Source organism: Lepidothrix coronata, unplaced genomic scaffold (genome assembly GCF_001604755.1).
Source record: "Lepidothrix coronata isolate B3197 unplaced genomic scaffold, Lepidothrix_coronata-1.0 Scaffold69, whole genome shotgun sequence".
NCBI lineage: Eukaryota > Metazoa > Chordata > Aves > Passeriformes > Pipridae > Lepidothrix > Lepidothrix coronata.
The window spans coordinates 1,759,417-1,783,513 of record NW_016690249.1 but is presented as its reverse complement, the minus strand read 5'-3'; the positions used below and the strand labels follow the sequence as shown (position 1 = coordinate 1,783,513).

The window sequence follows — 24,097 nt, the reverse complement described above, 5'->3', positions numbered from 1 at the left end:
CAGTCCCATTTGGGGAAACATCTGTCCTTTGTGAGGATGCCAGTACAGTTATAGCCACTGACACTATACATGACCAGAGGCTCCAGTTTCTGGCATCTCTTTCTAGTAAGTGCTGTGTAAAGGCAAATAAATGCTAATGCTTATTCTGAAGAGTTTAAAAATACCTGTTCTATCTCCTCTTTCTTGAATTGCCAGTATATTGCATACTTACCTGATTTTTCACAGAATTGCATGAGTCTAAATAGTTTGTTAAACTTGGTGGGACTAATTCTGTGTGAACTTAAAGCCTTTGCAAAATCTTTCCTGTTTCTAAATTATCCTTTGATGGGGTTTTTTAATGTCTGAAAAATGTAGTATCATGCTTGATTGTTAATATGTTTGTGAATGTATTTGTTAATGTATTTGTGAAACAGCTAGTAAATCTGATGATATGAATAAATTTCTTAGGTAGGGATAATGAAAGAAAATAATTTATATTTATGAAGTAGAACATAGATGGGTTTATATTTTTATATTATGTATTATTTTTATATGACAGATTTTATTTTGTGGTGCTGAAACACCACATCATGATTGAGTTTTGTTACTCTAATTGCTGTAAGAATACATGTGGTTCTACACCATCAAAAAGCAAGTATTTTGGGCCTGGAGACCGCTATCCTTCTCTAAATAAAAGATTTTTTAAAATCCTCAAAGTATTTTTAGAGCATTTTGCTGTAATTCTTGGATCCTGTGTTGATGAGGGATGTGGGAAGTAAATGGGGCGATGATGGTGGTAACAAAAAAACTATTACATTTTTTCCCTAGCGCCTGACATATCAATAGTTCAACCTCTAGCTGAAACCAGATATTACTAACTTCTTGTTTGCTGATGCAAATTTATCACCCCTCTTATTCTCAAGTGTTGCAGGTTATTGGCCTGTTAAAGGCATCTAATTATCATCTTCCCTCTCAATCTCTCAACTTCCTTTATACTTTAAAATTAGAGATAATATATTTCAAAGGTATTGTAATGTTTAGTAATTATTCTACATAAAGCATCATTTCTACCTCTGCCTTTAAAACAGAAGGGAATGGCTGTAATTTTCCTTTTTGGTCTCATAGTGCTTTTTCCTTATATCAGAAATGTTGTTAACTAGCCACACTGGCACTTTTCATATAACCTGTGGTGTGCTAATGCAGAACTTTTGTGCTGATGTCATTTTCTGTAAACAATACAATATAATTGATGCTAACAATTCTTTCTCTCTCTGTTTTTTTTTTCTTTTCTTTTTTGCTTGTTTTCTGTTGAAAGTCATCAGGAAAGTAGTTTCACACCTCAGCCAAAACTCAAACCCAATCATCTGCTTTTTATATGGCAACAGCGCCTAGCAAGGTGTGGACACACCTGTCTTGATAGGATGTCATGAGAGCATCTCCTTGCAATTTGTTTCTCTTCCCTCAGACAAGGTGCCAGCACAGTGACTTGTTCCTTGGTAGTCAGGTATTGAACTTCCTGCCTCAACTAGAATGCCAAGTACTATACTCCTATAAAAAGTTGAAAACATGGAAATGCAGTTAGTTTTGCCACAAACAACTATTCTCTAAGAAAATTTTACTGTCTAAAATACAAAAGCAATATAGTTTGGTGTTAAAAGGGAACTTAAATAATATTTAGTAGAATCGATTATTCAGCTTTGTTAATCAGACAAAATATTAAAGGTTCCTGACACAAGTATAAAATAAATTTCTACCTAAAGTAGAAATTTGCTGGTGAAGATGGCCTGTCAGTTTGGGGATCCATCTGATCTCTCATTTATGGGTTTAGAATAGCTTGCTTGATTCCCATCTCTTGCTGATTCATACGTGCGTCTTTCAACCATGTCCCTTTCTTTCGTGGTCCTGTGGCTGATGCATGTGCACCATCACATGAACTTACTTNTATACACAAGTTTGTTGAGAGGTCTAAATTTAACTCTTTTTGTATATAGTTAAGAGAAAATTGTTGAAGTACCATGTACTTTAAGAGCTGGTGTATCAGGTCAAATAGGGAGAGGCCCTATGCAACCTAGCATACAGCAGTGACTGTTAATGAATGCTTGGAGAAGGCACGTAAATAATGTCTGGAACTGTAGAATTGAAAAGGTTTTCAGTGTATTTAAAAAATTCCAGAGCCTGGTGTTTTAAAATGCCTTTCTGGTAGGCCTAAGACCAGGCTTATCAAAGCTGCTAAAGTAAATTTCTTTTTTTTTATATAACCTTGTGCTGTTTACTGCTTGTTGTTGTTACCACTTAAATAGTATTTATATGGTTTACAATAAAGTGTGCAAAGTATTAATGTTTGCAGTTACTTACAATAGCAGGTAATAAATATTTAAGAAAAATAATTTTTTAGAAAATAAGGGGTTTTCTCTGTTTAATTTATGTGGCAGAGTTCATATATTGCCATACAGCATAGATAAAATGTTACTGTATTTCTTGCTTCAGCACGGAGGACAATACTGAGCTAATATAAGGCAAATTTATTTTGTAATTCAGCTTGTATGATTGGCTAATCATGGTTTTATAAAACTTCTCAATTTTGTTTTTTTTTACCTGTGGATTTTTGTGGGTTTTTTCTTTTTTTTTTAGTTAGTAATGCTGTACCATATTAAATCACTTCTTCATGCATGAAACAAAGGTGTAAACTTAAACAGAAATGAAAAATGGAGGTCCTTATCAGAGCAAAATTGGAGGAACAAAACAAGACGGCAGGACTGAAGTAGAGGTTCCCAAACTTAGTCTGCTGAAGTTTGGTCACTGATGTTGATAACTACAGGAGTGTTGCTGCCAGTGATGTTGATTTCTCTGGTTTTATAGGTATCTCTCAGAGCAGGACCTCTATTCTGCATTCATCAACCTGTGAAACACACCTGAAACCAGGACCTGGCTCTGTGCTTCTGCCTCACTTAGTGGCGTTTTACCACTTACTTCCTTTTCTCATCTATCAAAATCTACCCCTGTACTGGCAAGGCCCCCTTTGAAAATTACTCTCACAACAGTACCTGCTTAAAAGACATTTAAAATGAAATGGAGGCATGGTGCTGGTGTTACGGGTGTAGCTAGGAAGTACTATAATGTTCCATGCTTAGGAATAATGTATGACAAGTAACTGGTCCCACAAACCCTTCTGCAGATAAGTAATGGTATCAAAGGCAGTCGAGTGCATTTGATTAAGGATTACATGGGATTAGTGGTCTGCAAGGTTAGGAGTACAACTTATATCATTAATGAGTATTCACATATTAATGCTGCTTTAAGCAGGAGGTTGAACTAGATGACCTCTGGGGTCTGTTCCAACGGGAATGATTTTTTGATTATCACACTTGTATTATGCAAATAGGGATTTTATTTGTAAAAAAAATATTAACGGAATAAGCTAACCTCTAGCAAATCATTGCCATTATTTTACCTATTGCATAATGTTCTAACATGGAGTTGCAAATTTCACCCAAGTTTAAGATTTAAAACAGTAAGAGAAATACACCCATGCCTTCTTGTGTATTGCTTCAAATTCCTTGTATGCAGTTTTAAGTCAGTTTGAGTTCCTTGTACAGCTATTCCTTCCTAGCATACAGTTGACTTGGTTCCAGTACTGGAACTAGTCCAGAGTAGAGTGCCTGAAAATGATGCTTTATGTGCAGTTGAACTGTTTGAATGGGCTTAAGCTTATTTTGCCTAATTCAGGTACCACTAGTGTCAACACTACAGTAACAAAGCTATCACTGCAGGTTAGCAGCCTAAGAAAGGCTTGAGGCCTTTCCAGACTTTCCAAACTAAGGACTCTGAGTGTGAAAGGGCATTCTTATATTTAAAAAAAAAAAAAAATCCTAACCCACCACCACCCCAAAAAATACCCAACAAACCCCACCACTGTTAGAGTATACTATGTAGATTCTGAATATACATAGATGTTGAGATACAACTGGTTGAGTTTAATAAACAACAAATGTTAATTGAATATTAAGATGGACACTATTTTTATTTAAGAACTGGTATTTTGATTAACAATAGTATGATCCTTCTCATGTGCAGGGAATTCATACGAATTTCCTTCCTGGTTTTGGATAAAATTTGTTTCCATTGATACCTCTTTAACTGTTCTCATTTAGTGTCGTTAATTATTTACTCTTAAGTGAGAAATTGGTGATAAGAGAGGAAATCTCAAAATTACTGCTTGGATAGGTGAGTAAAGGGCCAATCACATTCACATGCATGTGATCAGAAATGTTTTTATGTAACATTTTAACGCTTCCAAATATGTAAATTAATGTCAGTAACAGGATATAGTTGTCATGTCTTATTGGTAGCAGTGTATTTCAGGGAAACATTTGGTTGTATGCTTTTATTTAAAAATACAAGGAAGATGGTAACATTGCAAGTATTGTTTGAAGGACTTCATGTGTCTCTTGGACTCTCAGGGAGTATAGAAAACAATTAAAAGGAATAAGAGGTGCTAGGAAGAAGTGGAGTTATTTCTTTATGCTACTCTTCACCACAGAGATGTCATATACATTTTATTCTTTTCAAATAATATTGATGGTAAGTTATGTGATTATGGGATTAGAGAATCAAAAGCCTAAATGCTAGAATAAAGTGCTGAAGACTCCTAAGTCATAAGGACTTGATGCTGTTCATTCATTTAGTCCTTCTAAAGGATGAAGTGGCTGATCTGCTAAGAAGAATGCATCTCGTTAGGATGAGATGCTGTGCCAGAAGCTATCAAGTGTTGCACATAATGTACTTTTGAACTGAGCACAAGGAGCAGAGCTGGAATTTGCAGACCAAGGACTCTTATTTTAATGCCACTTAAGTAGGTTTGAATTCTGCATGGATAATCAAGTAGTTCTGTGAGCACAAGATCCAACAGCCACTAGCTTCCCATGTAGTTGTATCTTAGAGGGAATGAAAAATACCAGCTGCGGCTGGGATAGTTGTAAGGTGTGTCTCTTATGTAGGTACTTGTTCCCTAAGAGCATGGGCACATGCTCCAGTCTGTACTTCAGTTTGGTCGGTTTCTGTGTTAGTCTTCTCTGTCCACCTGCCCAGTACTTGGAATTCTGAATTCTTATTAAAATGTAAATGACTTTTCAACTTTTGTCTTTGACAAACTTTGAAATCAGATGGTGGATTCAAAAGTTAGAAAAGGTCCGACCTAACTTAAGCAGACATGTTAAACAGCAGAAATCTCTTCTGTGATTAGCAATCTAAACAATGATCTAAATTGCTTCTGTTGTTAGTGGAAAAGACATAGATGCAACCATGTATCCATATACTCGCACACCGTATGTAGTTCATCCCACCTTAAACTGGCAGTGTATGGCCTCTGGCAGGAAACTAACCCAAGCAGTTTTGGTGTGGCCCTACAAGCACTGGCATTTGTAGCTGCAATTAGCTAATGTGGTGTTGTTTGCTCCCTTTCCCTCCAATTGTATTAGCACAGCCATTTGTGCTGTCATGCAGTGACTTGAGTCAGAATATTGATCCTGAGGAGCCTATGGCAAGCAGCAATTTTTAACCCAAGTCAGTTCCTCAATACGGTGTAGCGGGTGGCTCCACCAGCAGATGCATCCACACAAATGTGGTCATGGCACAAGGACGAGAACAAGCACCATGAGGGTCATCTCTGTTTGAACTGGCGTTTTACCAGAATAGATGCTCATCCAATTATGCCTCTAAAATCTGTCTTAGATGTGATTCATCTTGTCCTCAAATAAGCATCCAAAGTAAAATGCTGCATACATTCTGTAAAACGGGAGAAAGTTGTGAGGAACTTGAGGGCAGCCTTCTAAAGCTGGCTATATAAGCATAACACTGGTAGACGTCATTCAGTATTTGTAGTTATAAAATAATTAAAACTGGAAGGAATAACTTGAACTACTTGTAATATAATTCTATATTACAAGTAAACATTCTGCAAAAATACATGTATCATTATAGATACCCTTATGAAAACTTCTTTGTAGAGAAGAAGTATATAATGTATATAGAGACAGCCCTAAAATTTATTGAAATGGTGCTCTGCAGTAGCATTAAATGGAAGTTCTTTATCTGAGTATTTCTGCTTAAATGAATGGTCCATCTGATTTCCTTAATTCCTTTATATTTCATCAATCACTCCATATACATATCCTTCATGTGGTTTTAAATGCTATTGATAAGCAACAAGTTCTTGAAAACTAACTAAATTATTTTCAGTAAGTTTACAGAAAATAAAGCTGCTGTATTTCTTGCTTTCAGTTCAATTTCTTCAGATTATCTGTAAATTTTCAATAATGGCAATACATTCATTCTGCCATTTGGAGGAGCCTGTGCCACAGAATAATGATCTGAAGAAAGCTCACTTATTTGCAAGGAAGAGTCTTCATTTGGGAATTAGCACCGATGCAGCTAAGAGGTGCTTCCTCAAGTTCAGGTAAGTTTTCTTAAATTATCCTTATTTGGGTTTGGTATGCTGGCATTTCATTCTAATTGGCATATGTGCAGTGTCCTGTCAGACCCTTTGTGTTGGTCATTTGACACGTGAAGTATCTTGAAATGGAAAGGCATATGCAGTAGCACACATACTTACGAGATGCATGGAGGGAAATTTTTGTCTGGAAAATAATTTTAGCACCACTTATTATCTCTGGAGTAGCTGTTGTTGGAGAATATGATGATCTTAATGACACAATTCCCTTTTGCTGAAAGCTTTTTCATAATTTTCTTATGTGTTTATTATATGAATTCAGTATTTTGCTAAGCCAGGAGTTGTTGGATCTAAATGTTAGTTATTAGGTCTCAAATCATTGAAAGGAAGTAAAAAGGAAGTCACAGACAGGTTTTCACAACTTGGAAATTTTTCTATTTAAAAAAATCAGCTTTTGAATTTTTTGCCAGTAATTTTTTTTTTCCTAAAATAGATCCTTAAATCTGGGCATTGTAACATTGGATCAGAATTTAATTTTAGACAAATTTGAGAGCAGCAAGGGTATTTTTTTTTAACTCTTTCAGCAGAACTGTTATTGTTTCACCTCTGGTACATGGACAAAACTGGGTTTTCTTCATAGTTCAGGATTCCTGTACCTGAAGAGTAAGAAGGTAAAGTATTTGAAATTATATTATTTCAGCAAGCTGTTAACAGTAGTTTCAGTTACTTGTAATGCACACAAATACACAAAAATATTGATTTATCATGCATCAACAAGTCTTAAATATTTTATGTCAATTTCTGTTTGTTGGTTGTTTTTTTTTCCTTTTTTATCTGATGGGTGGAATTTCTGAAAGTATTCAGCTCTGCTTTCTAGATATGTTTTCTGTGAAATCAATGAGCTGACCTGAGTGGGAATAAAGGTTGGTTTATCTTTAATGAGACCAAGTTAAGTTGTCAATAACTGATGTTGAAATCCCATCCTTGAAATGCTAAGTCTTTGACATTCAGTGGGATGAGAATCTAAGAAGAGACTACTGGGGACTACCGAGCTCCAGTTCAGGTAAATAACTTCTTTGGAGGAGGAAATTAAAGGTTTCTTCTTTTCAAAGTTATGATAATTAAGTAGCAAAGGGTGCAACTTAAATTATAAATAATTTCCATTTAACATTTAATTTAAAATAGATATGCCTCTATTTGTGAGAGGATTTGTTAGTTGCAGTTTGAGCATTATATAGTTATCTAACATTTCAGCAGTACTGTTCCCAAAGAGTACTTCTATACTGACACAGAACATGAATGTCTAGTGCTAATTCCAACCACATTTTTATTTTGTTTCCAACATGTAGCTATGAGTGTGTAGCTAGTTTAACTACTACAGTTTCCATTTTGTAAAGACAGAGTTCCCAGACTTTTGGTAATGTGTGCATAATTTAGAAGTAGCAGCTTTTATATTGGAGAGTAAGTGTTAGGGGTTCTGTTCAGATCATGGGATTAACTTGGTTTGTTTCCTGCTCCAGCTGGTCCCTACTTTCTCTAGGTACAGGGACGGGGTAGCTCAGTGGTTTGTGTTGTGACAGCTCAGTGTAGTTTGTAACCTAGAGCTTTAAAGTCACCCGGAACTTGCAAAGTACAGTGGTGTAGCAGGTACTGCTACCTCAGTAACAGAGACAGGAAACATGGAGAGGAACAATGGCAACAGGAACTGTTATGACTGTCTCCAGTAACTTGTCCTAGTTAATCATCCAGGGTCCTCCTTCACTCTGTTTTTGGGGGAGGAGGAAAAAGTGGAAAACTGTTCTGTAACTGTTAGAGAAAGAGCAATAAATTTTCCTAGTTAAAACCAAAAAGTTCTTCTTCTATGTGATCGTGTTTCAAAGGGAAAACATTAAAGATCTGGGGATTTGTTTTTAAGACTTACCCAGTTTCAACTATAGACTTACTTCCTTGCCTTCTTCAAAATCAGAAAGATACTATAAAAGACCAGAATTTTGAGATCAAGGTCAAGAATAAAAATGGAGAGTATTTTAAGATAAAAGATTACAACAAATCAAAGAAATACATGTATTACCTTTTTAGACATTTAACTTCAATGAGCCACTAACATCAATGAGATAGATTTTGGATTTCCTATGTTCAGTTCTATAGGCAATATAGAATGTGAGAGAAACAGGTGCATCTGAAGTAGATCATCTGGTTTAAGAAAGTAAGCAACTGTTCCTGCCAAGCAATTGGTTAAACAAAACTATTAAAATACAAGTGGTTTTATAGTAGCTTTCTATTTAAGTGGAGGAAGTATCACATGCTTGTAATAAGTTGCATGTTCATGGTGATGAAAAATACAGGTTGTTTTTTTCCCCCACCCTATAGAAATCAGTAATCCTTGTCATTCTTGCTGTGGGATATACTAAAGGATTGGGGGCAAATTTCTGCACCTCTTGAATTTGTAAAGTTATAGAAAATCTGAGCAACAGTTACTGAAACGTTTTTTATAATTAAAAAAAACTCACATAGCAGACAGCACATTCAATCTTAGAGAAGTGACATATTTTAAGAGACAGTTCCTATCACTGTAGGTAAGTATACACGATTAGCACTTTGAAATAGAAGTATCTGTGCAATATATAAGCTCAGACCTCTCTTTGTGGCTAACACATTGATGGATTAGTTTTATGGAATATCTTAGTTCCATTCCATTCCTCCTTGGAACACAACTAGCTTCCTGCCCCCTGAGAAAGACGTATCTTAACTTGTTCTTGAGACTTGTGTTCCAAGAATGTCTGAGAGAGGATTCATTGGCTGTGCAAGCTGAGGTATAGGTTACCTTAGGGCTTAACAACAATGACAGACAGGACTGTTGGCAGCACCCAACATGCTATGCTGGTTTTGGTTCCCAGCATCATGACATTCTTTTGAGAGCAGGCCCAGAAATTTATTATCCTGGTCATCAATATCCAGTTTAAATACTGTCCTCTTCAATCCCACTATTTTAGTGTTGTCATATTGAGCTGGTTGGTTACATTTGTGAAGGAGGAAACTCCTTTTCCTTGTCTGCAATACAGCTATGGGAGTTCCAGGGTCTTCCAAGAGAGGATATCTCATTCCTGACATGCTCACCAAGAAGAGGTGATGAAGCCTGTGTAGTGCGTGGAAGATTAGCTTCATTATCATACTATGGAATGAGTTATTATGTGTGTTATGGAATACCATCTTACAGGATACAAATACTGTCTTTGTTATCAAATGGAGAGTCCAAATCTGTACATCAGAGAGGGATAGTCAGTGACTTAAATTTCAGTTTCTGCAGCACTGTGAATACAGCAGTCATTTAGAGACCTGGCTTTGAGACTCCAGATACTTCAAAAGGACAGTGGTTCATTTTAAGCCAGTGTTAAATTAAGGGACTAAGTATTTCACCTTGCAGATGGGTGAAGTGCCCTCTGCTTTGGTTAAGTTAAAGACTCTGGTTGGAGACTTACCTTTTTGCTCATATCTACCCATTGTTTTCATGACTACTTCTGGAATTGATTTACTCTCTAGCTCATTGGTGAAGATGATGATGATTATTCTTTAAGCAATGTCTGTTTTGGCAGAGCCTTCTGCTTCCAAACACCATATGAGAGTGTTTACTTTAGAGTCTTACCAGTTTCTGCAACTATTTTTTTTCTCTACTCCATTTTTAGAGACATTGTCTTTCATTGCAACTTGCTGTGGACTAACTTCCTACTGTATCATTTAGTCCTGGAGACATCAGTTGTATATGTTCCCACCCTCCAACCTTGTTTATCTGCTTCACACATAAAGGGTAATGAATAAATACTTATACCTCCTGGGGCACAATACAGGGCCAGAGGCAAGTGCTATGTGGAGTGAATTTCCTAAGCATGTTTTATTCAGCAGAATACATATCCAAGATTAATCTCACCTTAGTAACAACAAAAAGAGGATCTCTGAAGATTTGGAAAAAGGATCTTGGCTGAGAGATCTGGGGGGAAAAAATGTTTGGAATCTCCAGGGAAAAGAACGATTTTCCTCAGTTTTCCCCTGATGGGAATTTTTAAATTTCTGTTCTATTCTATACCATTCCAATGTTAGAAAACTCTTCATGGGTCAAAAAGAGCAGTGAAGTTGATTTATAAGTAATAACTTAAAGTATTGCATTCTTCACAATACTTTCTGTATGTAACAAGTATTTTAGATTAATTTGTTACAGAATTTCATACCATTGAGAAATTCCAATTTCTGTATGTAATGGACTACATTTATTGGCAGGTCTTTAAAGTGCTCTGTTAATTATTTGCAATGAGATAATTTTTCTAAAGAGAGATATCATGTTTATTTAACGAGATTTTCTATATAAGTACATCCTTCCTATTAATTTATGACAAGATGCTACTATTATAAGTATTGTATTGTTGATTTTTATTTTCCTTTTTTTTTTTTTGTTCTTACTGAGATTGAGCAACTAGCAAACAAAAAACCATGAACTTTAAAGTAACCTCAGTTTGCAACACAGATCCATCTGTAAAATGAGTCCAAGTTTAAGCTATAAAAAAAAAAGTTACTTTTTTTTTAATAACTAATTACCTACCAGTACATTCTATGTGCTAGCTAGGTTATGGTCAATACAGTTCACTTTTGATAGGGAAGTTACAGGTTCAGTTAAAGATTCCTAAGAGCAGGGATCTTATTTTCAGGGGAGATGGAGATAGGGAGACAAAAACAATGCATGTATGCATTTATCCTAAGTCTGGTTTGGAAGCTATTGTAAAACAAGTCATAAGTAAGGAGGAAAATGCATTCTTGTTCTATCAGGTGATTCTGGTGCCTCAGCTCAGTTGTCTGGGAGTTACCATTCATAGTGTCCCAAGGAGAACACACTTGTTAAAACATTTTTTTTTTGTTTCTTTTTTCTCATTTAAGGAATACTTGGAGAAGTTTGTTCCTTTAGAAGCAAAAAAGATGACTTGTTTTTAACAGCACAGCCTGAATTCGCAGATGCTGTTTCGAACAACCAAATAAAGTATAGATGTTGGTGGAAGTAATATTGTACAGCTGAACTAAAGGGATTTTGCTGGATAACTACTTGCCTGTTATTGTCATTGGCAAGTCAGAGGTAATTTCCAAAGCTGTAGTCTGGCAGAGGACAAGTAATTGCTTTTATGTGTATTTTTCAAGCCAAAACACACACTTTGCTTTTACCAGTGTTTTTACAAAGATTCAAAATTACCACAGCATTGTTGCTGAAAAAACCCAGTTCATTTACAAAAAAAAAAAAAGGATTGTGAAAAGAATGGTGACACCTGAGTGGCACACAGAAAACTTGTCAGCTGAACTCCTGAATCTGGCAGAAATTCAAAGTCTGATTTGTCTCTAGTAATTCCATTAACATTTCAAAGGTTGGTGATGTTCTGGGAATTACGCAGGAGGGATTATTTTTTAAGTTAAGAATTAGTACTCCAAAGCTTCGCCTGCGCTAGGAATATTGTTGCTATCTTGCAAGAGGTAAATGGACTATACGTGAGACACTAAGTTCTCTATCAGACATTTTCCTACTTTATCTGTACCGGCATAATTAAAGTATCAGCCGCCCTTCGCTGTAGTATGAATAGAGCTGTGTCTATATAAAACTGTATATACTGGTAGCGTATTTCCGCGTAGAAGGAAACAACCTAGGAGAGCTGGCCCAATTCCAGAAATTGTTTTTAATTATGTTGCAGTTGCTATGCCTGTATAAACTATTTGTATTGGAGACCTTATACCAGATGAAAGTGACTTCGTTCTGGTTTATTTGCCCTTATCCATACAGCCCCATAAAAATTTACACCACTTCAGTTTCATAGACTTGATTTGCCTTTGTGGGCAAACTTGCTCTTTACACTGACTTACCTCCATTTATGCTAGAGGATATAAATGGTGAGTGTTTTCACAATGAAAATACTGCATCTTCCTTTCTGATATAAGCCTAATCTGTTCAATTAATACTAGAACAAGCCCAGTTGACTGTGAAAGTTAGAATATTTTCGTCTGGCTGCGTGCACCAGAGTCTATGGAGCAGCTGTCCCCAACCCAAATCCTAAAAACTCTCTGTAATTCAGCGTGGAACACATTTTTTTACGTAATCCTATCAACTTTCAACTACTGTTTTACAGATCAGTGTCTTGCCTCACTTTGCTGCTGTGTAAATGAATCTTATCCAGCATGTGTTACCTAAGAAAGAATTAGAAAGGTTGAAGGCAGAATATCAGAACTCGGACCACATGTGAATAAGGCTGATCTGCATGTTCTTGTTCTATAAAGATATTGTTGAGCAGATTCAGATGATCTCTTTTTTTAAAGCTACAGGAAAGATCTTTGATCCCATGTCGAAAGGTGGGGAGGGGATTGTGATGGGGAAAAGTCTGAAAATCAGTATAACCCTCTCCTCTAAGCCTGGGAGCAGTAAAGAAAGGACCTTGTCAGAGACTAACTCACAGGAACAGAAAGAGCCAAAAGCCCAGGGACCTTTGATCATTCAGAGAACATTCACTAGCTTTAATTAGGTGCTGTCTATCCTATGCTTATTGACTGTTTCTTCCACCCTCTTGCTGTCCATTCTACCTCTTTACTTCTGGTTCATTCCTGCTTACTATGTATGCTTCCCCTCACCCGATCTGCCCACCTTACCCTGTATCTCCTATTTTGTTTGCAAGCAAAAGCCACCGAAAAAGGAGAACTATTGTTACATTTACTATGGTGCTGCTGTTTGTGCTCTGTGTGAACTTTTCCCCCTGTTTGGACTGTTGTTTTTAATATGCTCAGGGACCTTTTGCTGTTCTGTGTATATACACTATCCAGCATAATGAAACTTCAATTTTCATTAGTCCTTAGAGGACCTTAACAACGATTAAGAATAATGTTCCTTTATTCTGCTCTTTTATTAAAATAATTTATGGGCAAATGACCACCCTTAATGAGATGAGGTATATGAGATTTCATGGGGTAAAAGGAATTTTGCTCTTGCAGTTTTTCTATAGGTGAACTGGTGATATAAAAGTATAATGTTACAACTGTGGTTATGTTAGTGCCCAGCATAATATGATGAACATTTCAGAATTAATTTTATATTGACTATGTTTGCATTGCACTTGCAGTGGTTTGCAAATTGCTGTTTGGTTTTGCATGTCTTACAGCTATATAATTTGCTTTCTAGAAACCATTTTGGTAGGTGTGGGTTGCTTGTCAGAAATCCGTTCCAAAGCTAGAGTGCGAAGCAAGAAGGGTGCTAATGATGAATATGAATGGATATCTTAAGGATAACAATGGACACGGCATCTTCAAAAGCAGTGGCATTCTGGTAAGAATTTGCGTGTAATTTATTAAACACTACTCGATAATTCTCAGTAAAATGTGTTTGTGTATCTCTCTAAAGATTTGTGTGATGAATTTTTGTTCTAAAATGTGAAAAGTAGAAGGATTGCTCGATATCATGCAGTATTTTAAATTCTGAAGCAGCGTACAACAACTTTACTTAGCAGTGACTTCTTGCATATAAAAACAGTGAAAGTATCTTTTTAGAAAAGTAAGTTATTTTAGAGAGGCAGTTAGTGGCCATTTATGGCTCACTGTTTGTGAGCCTGTTTCTCTGAATATTTGGAACTGAATATTTTTGAACTGTTATTTTAAAAAACCCAGCTTTTTCTTTTTTCACTCAGAGTATGTTATAACTAACCCCTGGTGGCATATTTCACCACTACACATGTAACTGTTCTAACAGGCATTGCATCCAATTTTGCAGGAGATATGAAACACGTAATTATTGACAAACTAATCATAGCTGGAAACTTTTAATCCTCATATAGGTTAAAAAACATATAATGGTAGCATGCTAAATTACTATACTGATACTACTTCATTGGAAGTTTCACAGTGTTTAAATAATGTACACAATCAGAAAATGCAAATAAAAACACCAGTGAAAGTGCTACTGTAACTGTACTATAGTAGAAGTGATTCCTTTTAATTTAGTATTTGAAATAACTTAGCCAAACAATTCTTTACAGAAAAATTCTTGTTTTCACCAGAGCCAAGTATATTCATACCTGTGTATATATTGACTTGTTGAAATCCACAAAGAATTTATGCCTCTTTTTCTTCCTACTCTTTGAATCCCACTGGTGGTTGATATTGCAGTGGAATTGATCTGGTAGCAGCTGGCAGTTCTTAAAGCTTCTTTGTAAGGGTATTTCGGGGTGCTGGATATGTATATGGTATGTAGCAATGAGCAGCACAGGCGCTGAGTGCTCTTCTGATGAACTAGTTTCATAGCTGATATAGCTGTTCCAGCAGTGCTACTGCCAGTGACACTGGGGTTTTGACAAACTTTAAGAACTCTTTAATTTTCTCATGCCATGCAGAAAGCTATGGTGGCTCAGGAGTTGATTCACAAGCAGATTAGGCATTAATCGGATAGAGTGTGTTGGTCAGAGGGGTGGTGGTTAATGTCTGAGACTGGTAACAGCATTTGGTCCAGTGCGTGCCTGTCAGAGGCCTTAGCCCTGTTCAGAGGCAAGGATAAGGAGCTCAGATGCATCCTTGTGCCAACATGGATACTTCCCATGGGCACAGGATGAGAGCAGGAAAACAGTAGTGTATCCTCGGGGGGGCAGAGTACCAGCTAAGCTGACAGAGTCCAGCCGCGCTGTGCTCAGTTGCACAGTGTGGACATGCATCATAACAGGTGCCTAAGGCAGTGTTAATTGAAACAAAGTATCCTCACTAAGATACTGGGAGAGGAAGTACAGGGAATGCCTGGTGGGTGAGCTTCTAAGAGGTCTGTGCCGGACTCCAAAGGTCTGATATAAGTGTGTAAGTTAGACCCGAAAAGATCAGTGTAAGCAGTCTCCTTATTTGAAATTAGATGGGTATGGAAGGTGACTAATAGTGACTTCTATTTAATATCCCTTTCTGTAACTCTCAGCTTTTCATTTTTACTTTCTAGGTGGGAGGGAGATAAAATCTGGCCCTCAAAGTGCTGTTTATTCATTCTGGTGCCAAAATGCAAAACACAAATCAGCAACTGTAATTTTAGGGCATACTAGGTTCCTTTAGCTGCGCTCTACAAATATGCATGTTAGATATATGAATATAAGCTTAGATACCTGTTTCTATGTATTTATAAGTGGTTTTTAAACTGTTGTAATTCTTTATGCTAATATAGTAACTTGGGATGAGGAAGTTAGGCTGCTTACAATTTTTTTTCTTTTTTTTTTTTTTGCCAGGCTAATCTTTCATTCAGATTCATTGCACGGCAAGTGTTTGGTTAGTTATTTTATCTTTCTACATTTTAAACCAACATCTAGGGGGGGAAAAGGGAATTATATCTTCTTAATTTTAAATCCCTCAAATTCTGAAGGATGATATCAATGAAGAGAAAAACCTAGGTTGCAACTTCCATGTCATAGAGGTATCTTACCTTAATTGCAGTATTTATAAAGTCAAGTCTGGAGTGTCTTTTTCTGTTGATCTTTTCTTAGATGACTTCTGACTGGTATTCTTTCAAATAAAAACAGTTAAGTGATTGACTTGTAAAAGAGTTGACTGCCATTTACTGCTTAATTTCTCTTTTGCTGAATCATTTCTGTGATATTGACTTAATTTGTGACACTTTAGTTGGTGCATGCCTGAGGGGGAAAATGTTATAGTTCTTTCACAATTCATTAGTTTGTGGATATTTATGTTGTTTCCACACTGAATGACTCATATGTTAAATGAATATGCCAGCCTCAAGGCATGCCCTCACTATTGCAGCCCACAGTGAAACTTGATGCCATCACACATAAAAATGTGGAAGATGCTCTTATGTCCATTTGAATCCTTGAGAAGTTTTGTGCACTTTGGACATGTGTACTAGCAATTACTCAATATACATTCTTTCAAAAAGCTGTGCTTTACCATGTCTGATTGCTCTTTTTCACACAACTTGCTGAGTTTGTAAGCTACATCTGTCATGTGAGCATAAAGTGGAACTGAAAAATAGTGATTTTTATTTTTTTTTAATAAAGTGGCACAATTTCAGTGTATTCATTTCTGAACTATTTGATGAGAGACTACAGAAGTAGCTGATTTGCACTGCCACCTGTGTATTTTTAAAGTATTTAGACAGATTCAGAAATTGTTCTATTTGGGAAGTCGATAGCACAGATCTAGTGCTCTCCACATTGTAAAAACACTAATTAGTATTAGATTGAACCATTTGCCCCATGGTTATCTTAGCTCTCCTTGAATTTTGGCTTTCTTACCAATTTAATTTTTCATTGTTCTATAATTATGTGAAAGACAAACCAGATTTACCTATCGATAACATCAGATAAATTATCACTTACATCACAGAAGCTTCACACCAGAATGTTGCAAGAAGGTTCTTTAGTATCTGTAATAGGGAAAGAGATGCACACTCACAGCAGTGAGATGAGAGGAAAAGTTTTGAAAAGTACATGAAGTAAAATTTTTCTGATATTGTTTTGAATCATTAGGACAGTTGGGGGTTTTTCATGTGTCATATGATATTAACTCTAAGCTTGAATTGATTCATATATTGAAAATATGTGCATGGCTGCAGAATTTTTGTTCTCTGTGTGACAGAGCCATAGTTTTGATAAGAGTAAGACATTGCTGTGACAGGATAGATACAACATATCACAAGTCGGGTATTCTGGCTTTTAAAGAATGGTCTTGTTCTACTATACATGGTATGTAGTGGAGGAGTTTATGCCACAGTGAACAGATACATTCATGGGAAGACCACTCTTTAATATAAATTTTTCACTTAACACTACTCATGGCTGTACATTGGGTGCGACTTTTTCTGTTTATGTCCCTGTTAATTTTCAGGAGGAGGTTGTGATTGCTCACCTAACTATTTTCACTGATGTGGAGCTTTTCTGTCCCATCCCTTGTCAGGTTTAGGCTTTAAGACTGTAGGCACATTAATAAAAACTATACACAACTATTAACAAAATTGATCACAATTTCCACAGGAAGCACTGGAAGGTAATAAAAGTAACCATTTCAATCCTGTTTCTAATTCTAGCATTCAAGATCAAGTCATCTCAGGTCACTTAAGTGTCTCACTAAAATGGTACAAAATGTATAAAGATGTAACAATCCTACTGTTTAATCTTCAAGTGATGTCGAAGTATAGGCAAGGAGAGGAAGGAGGTAGCAAAGTGAAAATACGTCAGAAATTACTGCTCTGGCCAGGCTGATGTGTTTGAGAGGATGGACTGTGGGTGCAGAGGGTGGTATCTCTGCCTCTTATATAGCTGTATTTGCTTGTAATAAACCTAAGTAGCAAGAGCAAGGCAGAAAGCAGACATACCAGTACATTCCACATGCACAAGTGTAAAAGCTGCCTCAGCAGACTGTACTTCTTGCAGTCTTCTCTGTTCTGAATCTTTGGCTTGTCAAGAGCCTTTCTTGGTTCACTAGGGAGATCCTGGAATCTTGCTTGTGTCTGCTACAGCATGTGCAGTTTTAGTCCTGCTCTCTCATTTTCCTACCTGTTTCAGAGCGTTTTTTTCTGTTCCTGTACTGTGTGATGAAGATGAGCAGCTCCAAGGCAAAGTTTAGGCGCTGAGTTTTGAGGAACAAAATCAGGATTTCTTACAAGCACAGAGGTGCGTCGATGTCAGGGGCTGCCGGTACCTCTTCCTTTTTCTGTCGAATCCTTCAATGCTTTTCTCCTGGGGTGCTGTTTTCACCCGTGGCTGTGCTCAGCTCTGCCAGCCTCCGAGCACATGGAGGTTTTGCACGTTCAGGGGTTTCTCCATGAGATCACTGATCGAGCCAGCGCGGCCAGAGAACTCTCCCTGGGGATGGTCAGGGCGTCGCTTCGGTGCCTCCGGCCCGCCAGGGCCGCGGCAGCAGCGGGCGGGAGGCTCCTGCCCGAGCTCGGCGGCATTAGGACCCGGCGGCTTCTTCCTCCCTCCCTCTTCCCTCCCTCCTTCCCTCCCGGCGGCCCCGGGGAGCAGCAGCCGCCCGCAACCGGCCGGGCCCGGGCCGGACCGCGGCCGAGGGACCTTTGCCCGCCGCCCCAGCTGGTGCCTGGGGCGGGCGTCGCGCCCGCTCCACGCTGGCTTCGTGTCACTCTTCTTCCGCGCGTATGTAGCATAAACTTAAATCGTCCTTTAGTGGTTGTACAGTGGATTGTGGCAAGTGTTCGTGTTCAGAAACGTGCCTTGGCTAATATTAAAATACGTCCCATTTAATGCCCACATGATATTAACGCTACGAGGCAGGTATTCTACTTTCACTCCAACTACTACGTCTCCTGCTGAACTCTTTACAGTATAATATTTAAAACAAGACGTTAAAAATAAGAGTTCTGACCATTGAATTAAAGTGGAGCAGAAGCTGATAGATTATCTGACACTTGGCTTCTATAGTGCCTGTCACAAAGTAATGGCTCTGTTAAACTGTACATTAATCATCAACAACTTCAGAAATGTCTGTTTCAGTCCAGAAACTTTTATTACCAAATAAATAGCTTTGATACTGTTGGTGTGAACAAAGAAATGCCCTTAACAAGAAATTCCTTCACACCTAAATGAAGTTAGTTTACACCTTCTCCCCCATGAATTTAGTTTATTGCTATTACCCACTGTTCACTTAAAATGGGAAAAAAAAAGCATGGGGCAACTTTGCAGGTAAACGTACAGTGAAGTATATTTCAAGTTATGTGCATTCAAAATGTCCTATCAAGCATATAATATCTTTAGAAAAGAAAATGTGCCTTTTATTTTAGAAAGCGTGTTATTAAAATGATCGCGGGCAAAAGCTATGCAACTGAAAGGGAAATCTGCCACGTAACAGTTCATTCACTCAAATATGCAGTCTGTGAAAACAGCAAAACAGAGTAAGTTACACAAGGAGAATAATTTTATGTTCCAATATCCTGGTGGTGAATGACCTGCTGCGTTCAGAACATAGATGGAAAGGTATGTTGCCTTTTGGGTTCAGAAATTTTATGTTGCCTTTGTGCAACCTGTTAGCTTGCTTTTATTTCAGGCAGTTTTTCTGTCATTACAGGCAGCAAGGTCTTCTTAGATTCATAACTGCTCATTGACTGAAATTTCCTTCTCTGCCAGAACCAGTACCCATGTCTACATTTGAGTATCACCATGTGAAGTTCATGTAGCTCTTTAAATTTCTCAGTTTCTTGTGTCCTAGTACAAGCTGTATACTCTCTGTCCAAGAGAGTTCCCAGGCAGTCTTTCTGGTTCTGTATTCTCTATATTATTGATGTTTTGAGTCTTCATTTATACCTTCTACTGTACTGCGTGATGCTTTAGCCATTTACTTCTGCCCTGTTTACCTGCCCTAGCCCCAGGAAGTGCCAACCTCCCGTTGACATTGCTGGCAGCCTCTCCTGTTCCACCACCTTCAGAAAATATAATATTCTCTTCACCTTCTCAGATACAATGGGAAAAATCAAATAAAATTTATGAAGCCAGATCCTTACACTCTCTTTCGTTTTTACCATGCCTATCCTAGTAAAATTAGGACTCACTGCTCTTTGAGAAAAAATTATAATTTTCTGTATGTTTTTGTAATGACTAATACAACAGGGCAGTGTGGATTTTAGTATGTGCAGTGACAATATGCGTTTCAAACTAAACCAGGATGATCTAATCAAGATAACCAGGCAATAGAGTGGTGGCATACTAAGGATTTAGTGCTTAAGCTAATTCTAGCTACCTTGTTAGTGGGTGATCAGTAAGTAGTCACGTTTTGGGCGCTTGTTAGCAAGATCTGTAATGAGAATGCTTGTTAAAATAATTCTTTAAAAAAGTGGTAAATGGAAAACTTCAGTGTCATGTCTTTGAAGAATAGACAAACTTCTAAGAAGCTGGCTGTGATCGTAAATCAGGGAAAATTGCATTTTAGGTAGAACCTGCAGTGAAGGAGAAAATGAGTTTATAGTCGTGCTGTTTTTCATTTTTTCATGTATTTGCCTTTATTGCTTATATAAAAGCTTAATGTGTCCAAACTTCAGTTGTTTCAAAATCTTCTAGTTATGACTATACTGTTGTTAACGAGCTATTATAGCATTTAATGCAAACTGTGGGAAACATTACTGTAATGTGAATAAAATTTTAATAATGAAATCACGTTGCTATTCTTTTTCTTTGATATTTTTATACAGGGATTACTATATTTGTTTAAACTATAATACAGTTTCCTGTTTCACTAGTAAATACATCCTAATGCTTCAGTTGACATAAACTCCAAATAAGTTGCTTCCTGATTTCTTTATGCAGTAACTGGTTTGATATATACTATCATCGATAGCGACATTGTATTTAGATTAATAACTGAATTTCCTTGACAATCATTATGAATGGTACAGATGATGTGAAAAAACATTTCTTCTTACAGTTTTGAATTTTCCATACTTTGGATGTTTCTTTGTGTTGTTTTCTTGTGTTGTAAGATAGCAAGCATAGAAATGTCTAATCTGACCTCTTTACAGCAATTATTATTTTACGTGTCCATACATAAGACTCTAGATTTTAAACTTCCTAATTTGTCTTCCTAGGAATTTTCCATGTTTATTATTGTCCACATTTGAACCCTATCCAGTTTTTTAGTACCCTTTTGGAGAAGGGGTGACCTGTACCTCATACGGGATTTTCTTTTTCTGGTAAGGTCAGAGCATTGATTTTTATAATCCTATTACGCTGGCTTTCTTCTAATTCTCTTCCATTGTTTAAGCTGCCTGTTTTATTATTCTTATTTTGACTGTAGTGTGGTGTTGAGCAGAGACTTTCACTAAACTGCTGAAGTGGGCCCTGGTTCCTTCCTGAGGCCAAAGCAACTGGTGTACTTTCTCACTATGGCATAACTGACCTAATGAACAACTTCCATTAAACAGGGACAATCCTACCACTGTACCATAACATAGGACCAAACACATTTTTTTAATACACTTTGTAGTTAACTATTTGCTATTAAAGAAATCTATTATAATGAAATCAATCATTTAATCCAATATTTTGCCCTGTTTAGATTTTGGTCAGGTTTTGATCTATGATTGCATGTGTCCTAATTTTTTTGTTTGCTTGCTTCAGGATGCATTCTTCTACTACTTCAGGCTTTGAAAGAACTTTTCTGTTATCTAGATCATTAGATCTGGAGCAAGAACTAGGTTATCATCAGTAGTAGTTGTTCTATTCTGTTTCTTTTTTACATGATGCCTAGTATGGCTTTTGCTTATTGTTTGTGTTAGGATAAGATTTCTAAATTTGTGTGGGACTCCTATTTGATTATTCAACTGATTTCTTGTTTTTTCATAATGCTTTATTATCCTTTTCCCAGCAATAAGCATGTTTTTGAAGACCCTGAGAATTTCTTAGCATGTAAGGTATGTCAGTGGGTTTTTCTTCGTAATTTTGGGCTTTAGGGACCTTTTTATATTACTGAAATCTCTTTTTTAATAGGGTAGATTTCAAGTTAAGTAAGTTTAACAGGGAGAAGCGTACGTTGTGGAGCATGAACTCTTCACATATATGAAGGGATTCCTTCCATTTCTTACTTTTGCTTTTAGCAGCCCTACATTTTACCAGTTTCTCATCAATTATTTCAGAAAATAGCTTATGACATCTGTCATACACGTGACAAGGGTTTCCATAGTTTGTTTCCTGCACTCTGCTTTTTCTGCCAAAAATTCTGTATGTGTCCTGGATCCCCCTATACCTTCCCATTGCTCTGATTCTCCCTTCTCTTCATTTGCTGTGTGGAATTGTCTTGAAGATTTGCCCATGATTCACACTGGGGAGAAAATAGCTGGTGCCAGCCATGAACACAATCCGGCTCTTTGTTATAGGATTGAGGAATTTAGGAAATACCAAAGTTGAAGTTGATGCACATAGCTCTGCATCATCTACCAGGTATGTGTGTGTGTAATTTTGTGATAATTATATGATCAGGTACTGTTTAATAAAATATTGGTTTGTGTAATTGTAAATTATTAGTTCCTATGATTTTAGGCACCACACAGACAAAGGCTGAAAAGATTATCTGCAGTTTTAAGTGCTGGCAATGTAAATATAATACAGTTGAAAATAGAAAATATACACTAATAAATATAATAATAAAATATATAAAATATAGATGAGAAGGGAAATGCTAGTAGTTAGGGGGAACATTCATACTTTAGAGATCCAACTCAGATACCTAAATCAAAAGACTGATCTGCCTAGGCTATTTCCATAGCTTATACAGAGACTCCTTCAGGGAACAGTTTGGAATGTTTCAGGAGTTCTTTCAACCAAATCACTCTCAACAGGAGCCTCTCCACTTACTGTATAGTAGGATACATCTCCTACATCTCACTCTTGATTACTTTAGACACTTAAAAATACGTGATATGTGTATAACTGCTTATCACACGTTTTGCTCATAGGGGCTGTAGGGTCATGTTAGTAAGCTGAATTTCAGAGAAAGCTTTGAACAACACCAATGCAATGTGTTTCCAAATATTTAAGGGAGTTACCATAAAGTGTAAGGTATAAAACAGAAAAAGGCACAAGAAATTTGTGTGAAAATACAACGTGTGGGTGAGAGAGGAGCTGGAAACTGGACTCCTGATGTAAGAAGCATCTCTGAGTTTTATTTTTTTACCAGTAAAAAGTGGAGGGTTTTGAAAATGTTTTAGCCAAACACAAAATAATAATCAAATTAGATGGTATGATCTAATGGTCTTTTAAGCTTTATGTTTCATGAAAATTGTCCCAGCTTCAAATGGGAGCAAACCACAGCTGTCTTCCTGACAGTGATTCAGGAGCAATAGGTGTGATGGTGAGAAGCAAGGATGGGCCTTGAAACTGAAGACAAGTAATAGATATTGCAGAAGTAGCCAGAGAGACCTGTGGAGACTTATGTGTTCTCTAAGTGATCAGCTAGGAAAAGGGTCTTTGCAGCAGTTTTCTGAGTGAATGCATGCAATATTAGGCTTTGTCTCTCAAAGGCAGAGAGAAAAAATGCTGCTGAATCAAAACGCGATGATGATGATTAACCTGATTGTTTGAAAGAGTTAAGAAAAATACCATCTTGAAAATGTTGCACTGAAAGTATCTCCAAATTATGAATATGAATCTTGGGATTTGGAGTATATTTGGGATCTAAGGTGATGCTAGAGTTATATGTCTGCGCAATAGGCAGGGTGATGGTGTGGCTATGCAGCTTTGTGAGTGCCACCACCAATTAAGTCATTCATATGGAAACTGTATAGATCTGTCCTCAAATATAATTGTATTATTTATTATTAAGTTCTTCACTCCTACAATTGCTTCCCACATAATATTGCTTAGAATATTTCCCTACCTGCCACAAAGGGCTGGACGTTAATTGTTGAGTTTGATTTGCGATGTCATGGTGGGGTGCCTAGAATGAAAAGATGTGGTTTGCATTTGCTGGGAAGCCACTGATCTTTTCATTTGGTTTACAGTAATAGTGAACACTGGATACAGTAATTTCTTTACAATTAAATTATTAAGTTAAGTTTTCTAGTAACTTTACTTTGTAGTACTTCAGTAATAGGTAATTGATTCTGTTCCTCATCCTGATACTACCTGATGATGTAAGAATTCTCCCCAAGAGGAGGAAGCTTTCAGTTTGCTTGAAGCTTTT

At 36.9% G+C, this 24,097-nt stretch overlaps 1 long non-coding RNA gene across 2 annotated transcripts; it reads right to left on the bottom strand.

Moving 5' to 3' along the window:
* Positions 1–6,973: 6,973 nt before the first annotated feature.
* LOC108499095 lies at positions 6,974–18,359 on the bottom strand. 2 transcript variants are annotated; one of them, XR_001875418.1, is made up of 4 exons: positions 17,968–18,359; positions 16,792–16,838; positions 8,349–8,400; positions 6,974–7,083 (listed from the first exon to the last, which is right to left on the bottom strand). It is a non-coding gene; the product is annotated as an uncharacterized LOC108499095 (long non-coding RNA). The 2 variants fall into 2 exon arrangements; XR_001875417.1 differs by lacking the exon at positions 17,968–18,359 and adding an exon at positions 17,787–17,941.
* Between the last annotated feature and the right edge of the window lie 5,738 nt (positions 18,360–24,097).